The sequence below is a fragment of the Miniopterus natalensis genome, chromosome 22 (assembly GCF_054644295.1).
Source record: "Miniopterus natalensis isolate mMinNat1 chromosome 22, mMinNat1.hap1, whole genome shotgun sequence".
Taxonomy (NCBI): Eukaryota; Metazoa; Chordata; class Mammalia; order Chiroptera; family Miniopteridae; genus Miniopterus; species Miniopterus natalensis.
This window is the reverse complement of record NC_142102.1, coordinates 2,365,135-2,380,162: the sequence shown is the minus strand read 5'-3', so window position 1 is coordinate 2,380,162 and position 15,028 is coordinate 2,365,135. Positions and strand designations below refer to the sequence as shown.

At 50.1% G+C, this 15,028-nt stretch overlaps 1 pseudogene; it reads right to left on the bottom strand.

Annotated features, from left to right (window-relative positions):
• Window positions 1-1,005: 1,005 nt before the first annotated feature.
• The window catches only part of LOC107527969 (small ribosomal subunit protein eS4, X isoform-like), a 31,395-nt pseudogene continuing 17,372 nt past the window's right edge, over window positions 1,006-15,028 (bottom strand).

The window sequence follows — 15,028 nt, the reverse complement described above, 5'->3', positions numbered from 1 at the left end:
ACAGAGAGGAAACATCCATTGGTTGCCTTCCATGCTCACCCAGACCGGGGATCACGCCTGCTACCTGGGTATGTGCCCTGACCAGGAATTGAACCCGCAACCTTTTGGTGCACAGGACGGTGCTCCAACCCACTGAGCCTAGGACTGGGTTGCCGTCTTTAGCCTCTTTTACTCATCTATGTTAAATTCATTGCCTCATGTGACCGAGGCCGATACCATCCCCCTGAGGGTTCCTAATGCATGAAAAATATGGAAAGCAGGCCTACGTGGAGAGAGACATCACTCTGAGAAGGACTTTGAAGATTGTTTTCTCATCTGCTTTTTATTTTTCTTTGCAAGCAGGGTCCTCTGTAGTTCATCTTATCTCTGCCTTTAGCCAGAAATACTTTGGCTCTCATAAAAGTGGAAGAGAGTCTCCAGCTAAGAGTGGCTCAGGTGGAAAGGTTAAGTATTCAGTGCTTTGAAGTGAAATCATTTTTTTGTTAATATAATGATCCCCCTTCTGTTCTTGTCTCCTTTCCCTCCTCCCCACACCTCCCAGGTCACCAACTAGAATCTTCAGTGTCATCTTTAAATCCCCCTTGTCTCACTCTCACACACTCATTAATGGCAAGTCCAGAAGCGCAATCTTTATAAAGTGTCTCCTGACTGTCGTCTGTTCTCTGAAGACTTACTGCTCCGCCCATCACTGTGCATTGAACATTAACTCTATATCATTCTCAATCTTTTTTTCATGCTGTATTATCTTTTTTTCCTTCTTAAAAAAAATTAGTTTATTGATTTTTAGAGAGAGAGAGAGAGAGAAACATTGATTGGCTGCCTCGTGTGCGCCCCCTACCGGGCATCGAGCCCGCGACCCCAACATGTGCTCTGACCAGGAATCAAACCGGCAACCTTTCAGTGCATAAGACGACACTCAACTAACTGAGCCACACCAGCCAGGGCTCCTACTATATTATCTTTAACTAGGTACAAAGTCTTCCAATCATATCACCTAGAGCTCATTTACCCAGTGCTCTGTTTGGCCACCAGTCTCTTGTCTCTCTCTTCAGCAATGCTGAGGCCAGTACCCTTTCCACGGGGAAAGGAAATCCATGGTTTGTTGCCTTTGCCAATAACAAAAATGTTGGAGAGCCAGGTGGCAAAGCTGGTGCTGTTGGCATCTCTCACACGATCTATGTCAAAAGAACCGGGTGTCTCTCTCTGTTGGTGATCACGCCAATTCTTCCCAGGTTGGCTCCTCAGGTCACCATACATAGGTTACCAGTGTCACACTTGATGAAATCAGTAATTTTGCCCATCTCCAAACGAACCCGAGTGGTGTCGTTCACCTTGATGAGAGGCTCAGGGTAGCGGATGGTGTTAGCATCATTGGTCACCAGATGAGGGGTTCCCTTTGTGCCCATAAAGATCTTCCTCACTGCACACAGCTTGTGCTTGGCCTCCATCAGGTGTAATACGATGAACAGCAAAGTGACTGTTGGTGTTGGAGATCAGATGGAAGTTCTGTCCGGTCTTGTCAATGCTGATGACATTGTAAGACCAGCAGGGTAGGTTACATCTGTTCGGACCTTGCCACCGATCTTGATGGACCGGTGCATGGAGATCTTTACTTCACCTCCTGTTAGGGCCACACATCGATGAGAGAGAATCACAATTTGACTGCCTCCTGCACGCCCCCTGCTGGGGATCGAGCCCGCAACCCGGGCCTGTGCCCTGAGCAGGAATCGAACCGTGATCTCCTGGTTCATAGGTCAATGCTCAACTGCTGAGCCACGCCGGCTGGGCGGTATTTTCAACTTTAATGAAACATTACAAAATCGCCTCACGCAGGTGGTAAGGATAATCTCCATTGCTTGACTTAATTAAAAACGTTTCTTTCTTATAAACAGCATTGAAAATATGAAAGTAAACATGATATCAGAAAATATTTTAGAAGTGGAAAGGTTAAGGGAGGGATGAAAGTGTTCAAAGCAGGGCTGTGGGCAGGACTTCCTAGGGATAGGCCAAGCGCTTTGGCAAAGGCTCAGGTATTGTAGCAATGAACTTGGGTGGGGTCAACACAGTCAAGTCACTTTCCAGTTCAGCCTTTAAAAACACGAGCCAGCTTTGATGTTAAAGAGAAAGTGAGTGTCCATAGAAATTAAGTACTGTATTTCTTTCTTCTCGGGTTTCTGTGACATTATAACGCGCCTTAGCATAAAAGGCTCCGTCTCCCTGCCTGCTATTGTTTTTCGAGGAAAGTGGGTATTAGATATCAATTTAGATTTGGGGAGGTAAGTAGAAGTTCAAATTGTTTTTCCAGATAAGGCGTTTTCTCCAGTGGCTTTTTCACTAGTACAAATAAACAAATATCATGCCGCCTTTTAGAGTGTTTTCTGATTTCAGATCAGATATCCCAGCCCTTTGTGGATCATGAATCTGGAACATTCTAGAAACTGCTGTGACCCAGATCAATGATGAGGACTTAAAGGATACTTAGAGTAAAGAGCTGACTTCATTTCCCACTTCTCCCTGCTACAGCATCGCCCGTGGAAGGGTCCCACGTGAAGTCCAGACCTTCCCCAGGTCCTGACGGTCATGTTCTGAGTCTGGCACCAATGCACAGAGACCTGGAGATGGGTGGGGGGCGATGCTCAGCTTCTCTTAAAACTTTGTACAAACAGAGCTTGCCAGGGAGCAGTGTCCTAAGAACAGTAGCAGGTCCTGGCAGGGCTGGAGACCAGCCTTGCCCTCCAGAGCTGCTGAGGTCGTGGTCACCGGGAAGTATAACCGGGTTTTGGACTCCAAAGCAATTTGTCCATAAATTGGCCTGAAGAGCATCAGAATGTCTTCTCTCCAGATGATCACATTGAACTATCATTTTAAAATTATCCAACCCTTTCTTTTAAAAGGTTAATACCTGTCACCCTGTTGCACTGAGGTCCTCCACCCTCGGGTGGGCCTTCAGACGTGGGTCACGGAATCCTTCAGTGATTAAGTTGCCGTAAATCAGGGGCTTCCCAGGATCCGCTCGGGTTTGATAATTTGCTGGAACAATGCATAGAAGCCAGGCAAGCACTGTACTGAAACAGTTAACAGTTTTATTACAAAAGATATAAATCAGGAGGGTGCAGAGATGCAGAGGGCGAGGTCTGGATGGAGCACAGAGCGTCCGTGCCCCTCAAGGAGCAGTTGCACCCCCCTCCTGGCTCATCCATGCTCCAGGGTGTTTATTGGGGCTTCACTACAGAAACATGATTAGTAAAGTCGTTGGCCACATGATTGGCCTCAACCTATAGTGCCTCTTCCTCCCCTCAGTGCAGATCAGGCAGCCGAAAACCCCAACCCTCTAATCCCAGGGTTAGTCTTCCAGGAGACCCGCCCCCACCCTGGAGCTGTCTGGGGGCCCACCCCAGGGTTGCCTCATTAGCATAACAAAGACAATCCCATCACTCAGGAAACTGAGGGTTTTAGGAGCTCAGCGCCAGAAACCTGATACAAAGACCAGACCAATTCTTTGTCACACTACAGTAATGTATTCATATAGTTTCATAGATTAAATAGTACTACAGGATTTCAATATCTTCAGCCGTAACTTTTTTGGGGGATTATTTCCATATTGCTAAATAACATGCATAGTATTCTGATGTCTCCTGATGCGTCCACCTTAACTATCACCCAGTTACGGACCGTGAGGAGGTAGGTAGCTCTCTCACCCTGTGCTCTCTCTCCCTCCTACTCCTCTCCCTCTTAAAACTGACTGTATATAGTGTGACTATATAAATATTATTTTACTGCTGAGCCAAGTAGTATATTATAACTACGCTATCCTTTCTTGTGCAAATTTTTGTTTTACTTGGACCTAAAAATTGCCTCTTTTTTTTTTTTTTTTTTTTCTCAATTTTCTTTGTGTCTGTTACTATGTCTTCTTCAACTGTGTGCAGTCACAAACCTTGCGTCTCTTGGTATCCCCAGGGGACCTCCTTCTGGCTCCAATCTCGATGCGTCATTCTCTAGGCCCTTCCACAGCTGTTTTTATCCCGTGTGCTGTCACTATCGTTCCAGAAGTTTCCTCCACCTCTCCTGTTTCTTGGCTCCAGTGAGGCCCATGGAGACCATCCGCTGTCTGAGAAAGGGCATGTGTCAGGTCATGATGCTTTCTGCTACAGGAAGTAGCCAGCTAGAAGTGACTTAAACAGAGTGGACATTTCTTCTATCAGCTAGGTCATAGGAAGGTACAGGGTAGGCGTAGTGATATTTTCAAACTCAGGGTCTGTCCGTTTTCAACTCTCTGAGCCTCCGTGTGAGGGTTTGGCCTCGTCGTCTAGCTCCAGGCTCACCGCCGTCTTTCAGGTGTCATATGCGGACAACAGTATCTGGAAGCAAAAAGTGAATCATTTTCTCTGGTGAGCCAGGAACTCCTTTTTTTTTTCTTTCCAAAACCCCTTAACCAACTTACAAGGCCATAGCAAGGGGAGTATAATTACCATAACTGAGTTCTGATGATTCACCCTCCTGGGACTGATGCTCACCTTCCAAACAGATGACCGTTTAATACAGGACTGAAATCGGGGTTTGTTAGCAATTCAGGAGGAGGGTGCTTGCTGGGTAGGCCATCAACAGCAGCTGTAGTGGTGTCACAGGAGGCCAGTTGAATGTCTGAGAACATACCACCGGCCGCCTGATAGTATCGTTGGGTATAGTATTCTGGGTTGGAAATTAGTTTCTCCTAATTTCAGGCCTCACTTAGTTGTCTTCTACTTTCCAGCACTGTCACATTGTCCAGTGGCACCTAATGCTCAGTCCTTTCTTTGTATGTCCTTGTGCCTCCCTTCTCTTTGGAAACGTTTAGGGTACTCTCTTCATCTCCGCCCCTAGTGTTCTGATAGGCGATGGAGTCAGGGCTGTTTGTTTGTTGTATTTATTCATTGCGATGGGCACATGAAAATTCAGGGAGGAGCCAGACACGAGAAAACGTCTCCCAGGTTGTGGGAGATTGTTCAGCGGTGTTTCCTGCTTCTCTCGATGGACCCCTTGGACTGATTGTTTTATTTCTTACTCTTTTTGTCTCCTATTTCCCATCTCTTCATAATTTTCTGTCTGCTTTATGAGACAGTTTCACAACTTTATCTTCCAAATTTCTGTTGGTCTCCCCCCCCCGCCTTATTTTTAGTTTTCAAGAGCACGATTTTTCTCAGTTGTTTAAAGAGCAGTAAGTGACAAGAGGAGAGGAAAACACAGTGGGTGAGAATTCCAGGGAACGTTCTTATGCAACCAAGGGAATTCGAGGTCGCTCCTATTAGGTGAATTCCAGGATTCCTGAATAGGTAGACAGGTTGCTTGGTTTAAAAAAAACCAACAACGAAGAAATGAAGGACTTTGAGGAACAGGGAGGCAGCTTGGGAAAGATCAAGGAGGTTACAACGGCTGCGAACAGGAATGTAACGGGCAGGTTAAGACGACAGCACAGCAGGTAGGGAGAGCTCAGAGCTTAGTCGAACAGGTTTGTTCTCAAAGTAATGTCCGGTTTGTGAGAGAGAGGAAAACTGATTTTTTTCTGCTCATTTAAGCATTTGTTCACTGGTCGCTACTTGTATGTGCCCTGCCTGGAGATTGAACCTGCAACCCTGGCAAATCAGGGCGACGCTCTAACCAACCGAGCTACGCGGGACATATTTATTATAATCATATTTTACAAGCCAGTAGCACACAGGACACTATCTCTTAGTAAACTGATGAAGACAAACATACTCCAGACCAGTGATAGGTTAATTCCACTGTTGTTCCGGACGAAGGGGAAATGGAGAAATAAGGTTCGCCTTTAGTTGGGGTGTACGTTTCCGTGGGTTGGTTCTCAGTAGAGTCATTCCTTCCAACTAAAGTATCAGCTGCCCAGGTAGGTCCTTCGCTGCTAGGACAGTTGCTCGTGGGTGATGGCGCGGCGACAGCAGGTAGGGTGGGCTCCCCTAAGGCAGGAGCAGATGTCCCTTCTTTTCCTGAGCCTGCTGCCTGGTTTACACCCCCGCCGACCCAGAGTAGCCTGGCATGGCAGGATGCACGGTCCCAACATCTTCAGAGAGCTATTTAGATCAGCAAGGAGGAGCCCAGACCGAACCCTCTCAGGAAGTCCTCACTCACCCTCGTTATTTGAAGTTTAAACGTCCGCTGTGTCATAGCCGCCCTTCCATGTGTTATCGATAAGTTCCCAGCGGTGCCTGTCAGCAGCCGAGTGCTTATCAACAGCAACAGATGTCGTGACAACATCCTGGCCCAGCTTCCTCAAGGTAAAACCCACTCTCAGATCAGAACAGCCTCGCTGATGTCAGGAGCACGTGGGCTGGAAATCAAAACAGACCCAAACACAACTCTACTCAGATCACGCTCCCGCCACCGGGCCGGGATGGAGCCTGCAACCCAGGTACATGCCCTTGACCGGGAATCGAACCTGCGACCCTTCCCTGCACGTGGTGGACGCTCTAACCACCGACCCACACCAGCCAGGGCTCTAGGCATCACTTTAGAAGACCACATAGTTTATTTAACTCTTCTTTAATGCGTTTTTAGATTGTCTCCAGTTTTTTTCACTGTGATGATGAGCCCTTGTACCCAGAGAGTATTTATTATGTGTGATTGTTTCCTTAGGCTACATTCCCAGACGGGGAATTACTGGGTCATGGCTATGGGTAGATTTAAGATTGCAGTTGCATATGTTGCTAAATTGTCTTCCCAGAAGTTTGTTCTAGTCCAGAGGCTACTAGCAAATCTAATACAAATGTTACAGCTCTGTTTATTGGGAAGCTGTAATCTTGATCATTTTAAACGACAAATGTCTTTTTCCAGTTTGGCGTTTCTTTTCCAGGAGTGTCTTAAACATCCCATCTATTTTTCTACCTTAAAGTTTTTATTTTGGCCTTAAATCCTCTAATACATGTGGAGTTTAATTCAGTACATGGAACTAGATGAGGGGGACTTTTTTTTCCCCCGTCTGAATTTCTACCCCATTGGCACAATCTGGTCAATTTGTGATATCTTTGTTTTCCCCTGTTGTTGTTTTTTTGTTTTGTTTTGTTTTTTAGAGAGAGAGAAACATCAGCGTGAGAGAGAAACATCCATTGGTTGCCTGCTATATGGCCCCGACCGGGCATGGAACCCACAGCCTTTCAGTATATGGAACGACGCTCCGGCCACCTGAGCCGCACCAGCCAGGGCAAACAGCGACCTCTTTTAAAGTGATAAAATAGTAAAATTTCCCATCCATAAAAATGTAATGAAGAACAGTGACAGTGGCACGATTTGCTTTAAGCCCTGCAGAGACATTGCAGAGAACCCATATTGAACAATCTTCTTTTTTTTTTTTAATCTTTAGCCAGGGATATTTTTTCCATTGCTTTTCAGAGAGAGTGGAAGAGGGAGAGAGAGAGAGAAACACCGATGTGAGAGAGAGACATCGATCGGTTGCTTCCTACATGCACCCGATCCAGGGGGCAACCGAGGCACACGCCCTTGGCCGGAATCGAACCCAGGACCCTTCAGTCCGAGGGCCGACACTCTAACCACTGAGCACACTGGCCGTGGCGAGCAGTCTGTCTTGGCATAACGCGGTGTCCCTGCGCTCTGGCGTTGTCATTTATTTACGCACACAGTCGTTTCAAGTCGGCGTCTCCCCCAGCGCGGTTCTGTTGGCTCAGGGAACAGGCACAGCCTGGATTACAGTTGATGAGGGGTTTTCAGATCTAAAATTACCTAGTGGAATCTGCGCCTGTGGAAATGTCTTGAAACAGCTCTTTTCTCTGTTCCTCACAAGCCTCCTTTCCCTGTCGTCTTTGACTCTGAGCTGTAGGTGCCGTTTCTCAGTCCCAGTTGTTTCTTGGTGTTGGGGGCACTGGTTCCAGGCCCCTGCGGGTACCAAACTCCATGGATGCCCAGGCCCCTTAAAGGAACTGGCCGCAGTGTTTGCACATACCCCTATTTGCGTAGACGCTGCACATCCCTTTATTCCTGTGGCTTCAGCTCAGGGCTTGATACGTGGCAAACTCAAGGTTTGCTTTTTGGACCTTTCTGCGATACTTTTCCCCCCAAATATTTTCCATCCACAACTGGTTGAGTCCATGGCTGCGAAACCCATGGATAACGGAGGACCCGCTGTCACCACCCATCCTGCCACGCGATGCGATGTTTGCTAGTCCGAGGCAAAAGTCATTTTCCAAAATCGTTAAAATATGCTTTTTGTCATTTGAATTCATTCCACTGAACGAATCGCTCGCTATTGAAGTAGCGGCTCTCCTGTTTTGTATGAAATGCTTCCCCCCCCGAAATGTTCTCAGATGGCAGAATCGAAGGCTGACAATTCTAGGTCAGTCCTGTTTTCCTCCCTGTGCTTCTTGCTTTAAATGGACTGGCCCGAGGTAGAAAAGAAAAGCAGATTGACCCTGGCCTGAGTGGTCAGTGGTTGGAGTGTTGGCCTGAGCACTGAAGGGTCGCAGGTTCGATTCCTAGCCCTGGTGGGGGCGCGTGCGGGAGGCAACCAATTGATGTGTCTCTCTCACATCCATGTTTCTCTCTCTCTCCCTCCCTGCCTCCTGCCCTTCCACTCTCTCTAAAAATCAATGGAAAAAAATCCTCCAGTGAGGATTTACCCCCCCCCCCCCCCAAAAAAAAGACCACGGAAGAACCTCTGCGTTCCGTGCATTCCCTGAGCTTTCTGCACAGTCGCCAAGCCCCTGCCCGCAAGCCGACCCAGGCTGCAGGAGGCGGCCCGGCCCTGCTCCAAGTCCCAAGGCAAGCCTGCAGCTTGGAAGAAGCCTCTTTATCAGATTCCAAATCGCAGCTCTTTGCCACAGCTGGAGGAAACAGACGGCTTCCCAGTGGGCTCCGAGCTGCCTGCGCCCCGGCAGCGGTCCCAGCGGCGTGGAAAGGACCTTCCTCAGGCGTTCTTTCCGAGCACGGACAAGAGTCCTGACACTCAAGTGGAGGCTTACTATGTTTCATTAATGAGCTCAGCTCTTTCAAACGACCGATTTAAAAGAATTGAAATGCTTTCGGCATCTTTGTCTTCCTTCCTGAGGATCAAGAGGGGGCCGCAGGAAGACAAAGACAGGAGTCGGGAGGCACTGCCCAGCAGTGAGGCGCCGCCAGGGCCAAGGCCGCAGGCTCCCCGGCTCCCGGCTCGGGCCTGTTTAACTGTGTCTAGTTACTCCAGAAACATCCTCCACCAAATCGATCCAACAGTTTGGTTTTTTTTTTAATCTTCACTCGAGGATACTTTTTCCATTGATTTTTAGAGAGAGTGGGGGTGGAGAGAAACATCAATGATGAGAGTCATTGATCGGCTGCCTCCCGCACGCCCCCTGCTGGGGATCGAGGAGCCCGAAACCCGGGCCTGTGCCCTGACTGGGAATTGAACCGCAACCTCCTGGTTCATAGATTGATGCTCAACCCCTGAGCCACGCCGGCCGGGCTTTTTTTTTTTTAATGTTTATTGAGGGTGCCTTCCACCGATCGGACCCAGGACTCCGACCCTGGGAAGGGCAATTAGAGAGGGACTTTCTCTGTTACACAGGTAGGCACAGCTGCTCCTCACCTTGTCCCACACGCCGGATGCAGCCCCCTAGGTCCCTTGGGCATTTTGTACGTAAACCTACTTGCAAGTTTCATTCGGGTCCTGCTTCCTCTTCTGCACATGACATCATGAGCCTCCTGGTCATTCTGTGGTCCGTTTTCTGCAGCCCATTGAATGAGTTGATCTAGAATGAAAGTCCCAGAAGCCTTTTTGGGAAGGTTATGACTGCCTCGAAAATCCCCACGTGTTACGAGGGAGCCATGTTGATATTGGTCACGAGGGCGTGAGGGTCGTTTCGTATTGAAGGCCTGTGGTTTTGAGCCTGCTGAAGGAATAACCCTTTATTTTATGTCCTGGCTACTTCGTCTGCATCTGTTGTTGCGTGACATGAAATTATTTTTCAAAAAGTGAATTGCAATGAACGTGAGATCCCGAGTGAATAAATGTGAGGGGCTGCAAGCTTTTGTTGTTCCAAGGCAGCAAAGTACCTGAAAGCTGGGCCAGAAGCGAGGAGAAACTGAATTAACGTGCAGTTTAAATGAGAAGAAATACTTGCATTTTGGAAGCATTCTGGCTACTTGGGTCTTCACCATGTTCTCAGAAACGTGTGAGAACATGCGAGAAATGGGCGTGGTACTGACCTGTCACAGGACAGGGCTGGGGATGAGTTCAGGCTCCGGGACAGGTGTGCTGGTTCCTGTGATTTGCATTGACAGTGTGGCCAAGGCCTACATTGTCCCCGACTCTTCAGAGGGAAGGAGGGCCACCGCGGTCCCGGCGGGTTTTACTCAGCTGTGTTCTCAGGTGTGTGTGTTCTGTATTAACCGGCGGATCCGGCAGACCTTCCTTTGATCGTGAAAAGCAGGGCTGCCCGGTAGAACTTTCTACACTGTTACGTACTTGCCACTCACCACCCCTGACGATGGCTCATCTGAAATGTGGCTTTAAGTGTGTGAGGAATTACGGAATTTAAGGAGTCCCCTGTGGCCCTGGCCGGGTAGCCCAGTTGGCTAGAGCATCATCCCGACACATCAAGGGTGTGGGTTTGATCCCTGGTCAGGGCACATACGTCCCAAATTGGAACAAAAAAATCAGTGTTTCTCTCTCACTTGCTCTCCCCCCCCAAATCAATGAATAAAAAATTTTTTTTAAATTCACATGTGGCCAGTGGCTGCCTTATTAGACAACAAAGGTGTAGAGTTTGGGCTAATGTAACACCAGTGGGTCACTGGAGATGCTGCCCACAGGGAAGATGGGCGACACCTTCCTCCCAGTGGGAGAACCCAGACCCAGACCATTTTGTGGGGGGGATTTATGGACTTGAACACAGCACCTCCAGGAGGAGTTTGGCCTCAGAGGCTTGCACAGGGATTGGCTTTAGGAATTCACGGAGTGAGTGGAAAAGACGATTCAGAGAAGCTGAAGATCATACAGTCAGCTGTAGGTTCAGTGGCAAGAAGGTCCTGGGATACAACAAAATCGAGCCAATGAAAACAGGTCAGAATCACTCTTAAAAATCCTCCCAGGCCCTGGCCGGTGTGGCTCAGCGTTTGGACACCGTCCTGTGCCCCGAAAGGTCGCCGGTTTGATTCCTGGTCAAGGGCACATGACCGGGTTGCGGGCTCCATCCCCAATAGGGGGCGTGCAGGAGGCAGCCCATCGATGTTGTGCTCACACATCGATGTTTCTCTCTCTCTCCCTCTCCCTCTCTCTAAAAATTAATAAACTATTCTTAAAAAACAAAACCAACCCCTCTCAGATCTCAGTTGCAAGTACAGACCAGAGAGAGGCCAGCCCTACTCTTGCCCTGGAGGTGGTCACAGTGCCTCCCAGGGCTGCGCACCTGCTGGGACAGAGGGGAAGGTTTGCCAGAAGGTCCCCGCGAGTCACCAGGCTTGGAATTAGGGCTCCTGATGAGGATCTGCAAGGTGACTGACAGGTGTGGGCACACGGGGAGTGGGCCTGCATTTAAATCAGAAATCCTTACGTAAGAGACCTCTTCGCAGTCAAGTTGGGAATTTTGCTCACGACAGTCCTGGCCACACGTAGACAGGCAATCAGTGCTGTTTTCCACCGAGGAAGAGCATGAACGTCTAACACCCTCTAAAACCTGTTTTAATTGGTGTTATTTGCTACTTGTAATCATGAAGTCAGCGTTTACCTGAATGGACCTTCTTTATGTATATGCGGGTCAGAATCAATCACGGAACGGTTTTTACATGACATTTGTGCATAAATATGTCATTGGGAGCATCAGTATGTTCATGGTTGTAACATTAATACAGTTACGTGTTAGGTTGTGTTTAAAGCCATTTCTTATTTAATAAGGAATTAGACTTTTTGTCTCAAAACTCACGATCAGCCCGGTTGGTGTTGCTCAGTGGTTGAGTGTCAACCCACGAGGCCAGGAGGTCAGGGTTCAATTCCCGGTCAGGGCACAGGGCCAGGTTTTGAGCTCGATCCCCAGCGGGGGGCCTGTGGGAGGCAGCCGATCAATGACTCCCATCATTGATGTTTCTCTCTCTCTCCCTTCCTCTCCCTTCCTCTCTCTGAAATCAGTAAAAACATATTTTTAAAAAAACCTCACAATCAAGTTTGCAAACAAATAAAAATGTTACATCCTAGCGTTGTTTAAAACTCCGATTTTGCTAGTTTTCACTTGATTTAGAGACGTCATTACTGTGGATTCTGAGGGCCTGTCAGCTCTCCAGGCTGATTGTGACGCCGGTTTATCAGCTCAGAAGGGACATGGACAGTGATTCGCTGAGCTGTCCTCTTTCTGTGATAGGCCGGGTTCCTTGTTTAGCCCAGGGCATTGTCTCTGCTGGCTGCTGGCTGCTGCAGGCTTGTCCATGGGTGACAGTGCCAGGCCTGATCGTGTCCCGTGACTGCGATGGGCTGTTTGTGAGGTTTGCCCTCCTCCCTGCTCCCCGCACTGCTGTGGGGACCAAATCCTGATGAGCCGAGTGCCTGATTCATTCCGACGGTGCACAGGGGGACCTCGCGGGGCTCTGCAGCCCCATCCCTGACCTGCTCTCTGCTGTCACTTGGTCACCCTACGTCTCAGAGAGAAAGGACGCCCTGGCGCAGGCTCCGCCCAGCCTCGGGACAGACCCCCCTGGTTTGATTGTGGCCACACCTCCATTCCTGCCATCAGGTGTGACGGTGGTGACAGCCGTGACTGGGAAACCTGAAGAGACCGTGGAATATCATCTTTGTCTCAACACCAAGCTCCCCGTGGGCGGGATACTTTGGGGGAGAGGAGGAGATGGAAGAGAAGAGTTTTCTTTTCTGTCCCCTTGTTTTGTCTTAATTTAGACCTTTGAGCCTGTTGTTCGGAGCTGTGTCTAATGCTGTACCTGGTGCAACCTCGAATGCACTTGCTGCTCTCAGCAAAATGTAGGCCTGATGACCCCAGAAAGATCTGTAGATTTATCTGGGGAGAAATACCTCCTTGGCCCGTCCCCCGTGAGATCCTCAGGGCCACAAAGCTGGGCCTCGGCAGGGAGTGGGCTTCACAGGCCTCAAAACGTGAAACTGCCCCTGGCCGGTGCGGCTCAGTGGGCTGGGCATCGTCCTGGGCACCGAAAGGTCGTTGGTTCGATTCCCGGTCAGGGCACATGCCCCGGTTTCGGGCTCAATCCCCAGAGGGGGGCGTGCAGGAGGCAGCCGATCAGCGCCTCAATCTCACATCCATGTTTCTCTCTCCCTCTGCCCCCTCCCTTCCTCTCGTCCTAACATCAATAAACACACACAATGTACAAAACAGAAAAAGAAGACAGTTCTTTTGCCAGTTGGGCATCAAAAGAAACGCCCAGAGCTGCCAGAAGCCCCCCAGCTCCCTGCGCTCTGGGGGTGGCTGCTCGCGGGAGGACCACGCGCTCCTGCAGCTTTCTGCCCCACTCGTCCTGCCAGGCCTCTTTCACATGCAGCTTTGAACTTCAAAAACGACTTTGTCCTAAAGACTGGTGCCCACATCTGCCTGTTAAGGGCGAGACGGCCGGGACGCTTGACCCCCTTTTGCAAAGGACCCACCCTCTCCAGTATCTCAAGTGCGTTTTTGTTAGACTCCCTTGGAATCGTGCCTCGTTTGTTTTTTATTTTCTGTTCCCATCTGTGCTTTCATCTTTGATATTTTACATTTGACTCTGAGCTCAAGGCCCTTCAGAGTCGTGTCCGACAGAAACCCAGTAAGACTTCAGTCTGAAAGAAAAAGCTTTCAGTCCCGAGAAAGGAAGGCGTGAGAGACGTGGCGTAAGCTAGGAGAGCACAAGCAATTCCTCGTGGGCGCTCACAGTGGAAATACCTCCCCCCCGGAGCTTTCTCGAGTTTGTAGGAGGAATAAGCATGCGAGCTGAACGTACTTCGAATGGAAAGTTAAGTGTCGCCGAGCCCCGCGGCTGCCCCCTCCTGGAGCCCGCTGCGGTCGCCGTTCCCCGCCCTGCCCAGCCTTTGCCCACCTGGCCTGCCCGCCCAGCTGCGCGCCGCTGCGTGTCCCCACCTGCCCCCTTGCAAACCCCCCAGAAGACGTAAAAGCGTCTCCAAGGCCTTCCACTCAAAGAGGCGACAGGAGAGCTCAGCAGCTGCCTGTGGACCTTTATTTTGTTGTTGTTTACGCCGCTCGTGTCTTGTAGCAAGAAATCGACGTTAATATCTCTGCAGCCTGGTGAGCCGTGGTCGAGTAGGTCGTCGCGGTGCTTTGTCTCTTGTCTCTGTTCTCTGAAGTGGGGGCTCCCCGCGAGGGTCCCTCGTGGGGCTGCAGTCGGGGTGTTTGGCTTGGATGCATGTCCGCGCTCGTGGCGGGGCCCACTGGGAGCTGACTGTCACCTCTCTCTCTCCAGGGCACGTGGCCCGTCCCACAGCAGGCCTCCCAAGAGGCTGAGGTGGCAGCTGCAAGGCTTCCTGTGACTTAAGTCTCAGAAGCCACCGTGTTCCAGGGGAGGGGTCCGCACGGGGGATCTTGCCCTCCGGGGGAACAGTGGACGCGTGTGTGGGTGTCATTTTTGGGGATCAGCTCCAAGGGCCGGAAAACCAACCCTAGACATCCCCGCATTTTTATAATATTTTGTACACCCTTTAAGATCTCCTGGCCTCACCGTTACCCCCGCTGTATCTGAAGGATCTCTCTCTGACCCGTTTTGCAGACTTTCTGCGAGCCGTGTGGGAAGCAACCCAAAAGTGGGATAAGTGAGCCTTGAGTCGCGGGCGGGCTTCAATTACCAGCCCTAAATGAGTGTTCGGGCCGCCCCGGAGGAGTATCTGTGCGCCTCTTTGTGTGCTGGAAACACTGTGCGGCATTCAGAGCGGGGCCCTTGGACTGGACCTCGGAGGAGGTGGCCGGAGAGGCCCGGCGGCGGGGGAGAGCCTGCCGGGCCCCCCCCCCCCCCCCGCAACCTTGGGCAGGCGCCCCGCAGCCCAGCCTGGCTCCCCGCTCGGTGCGCACGGATCAGCCCGTGCCCGCGCTCCTTGCCTGCGCTGCCCCGTCCT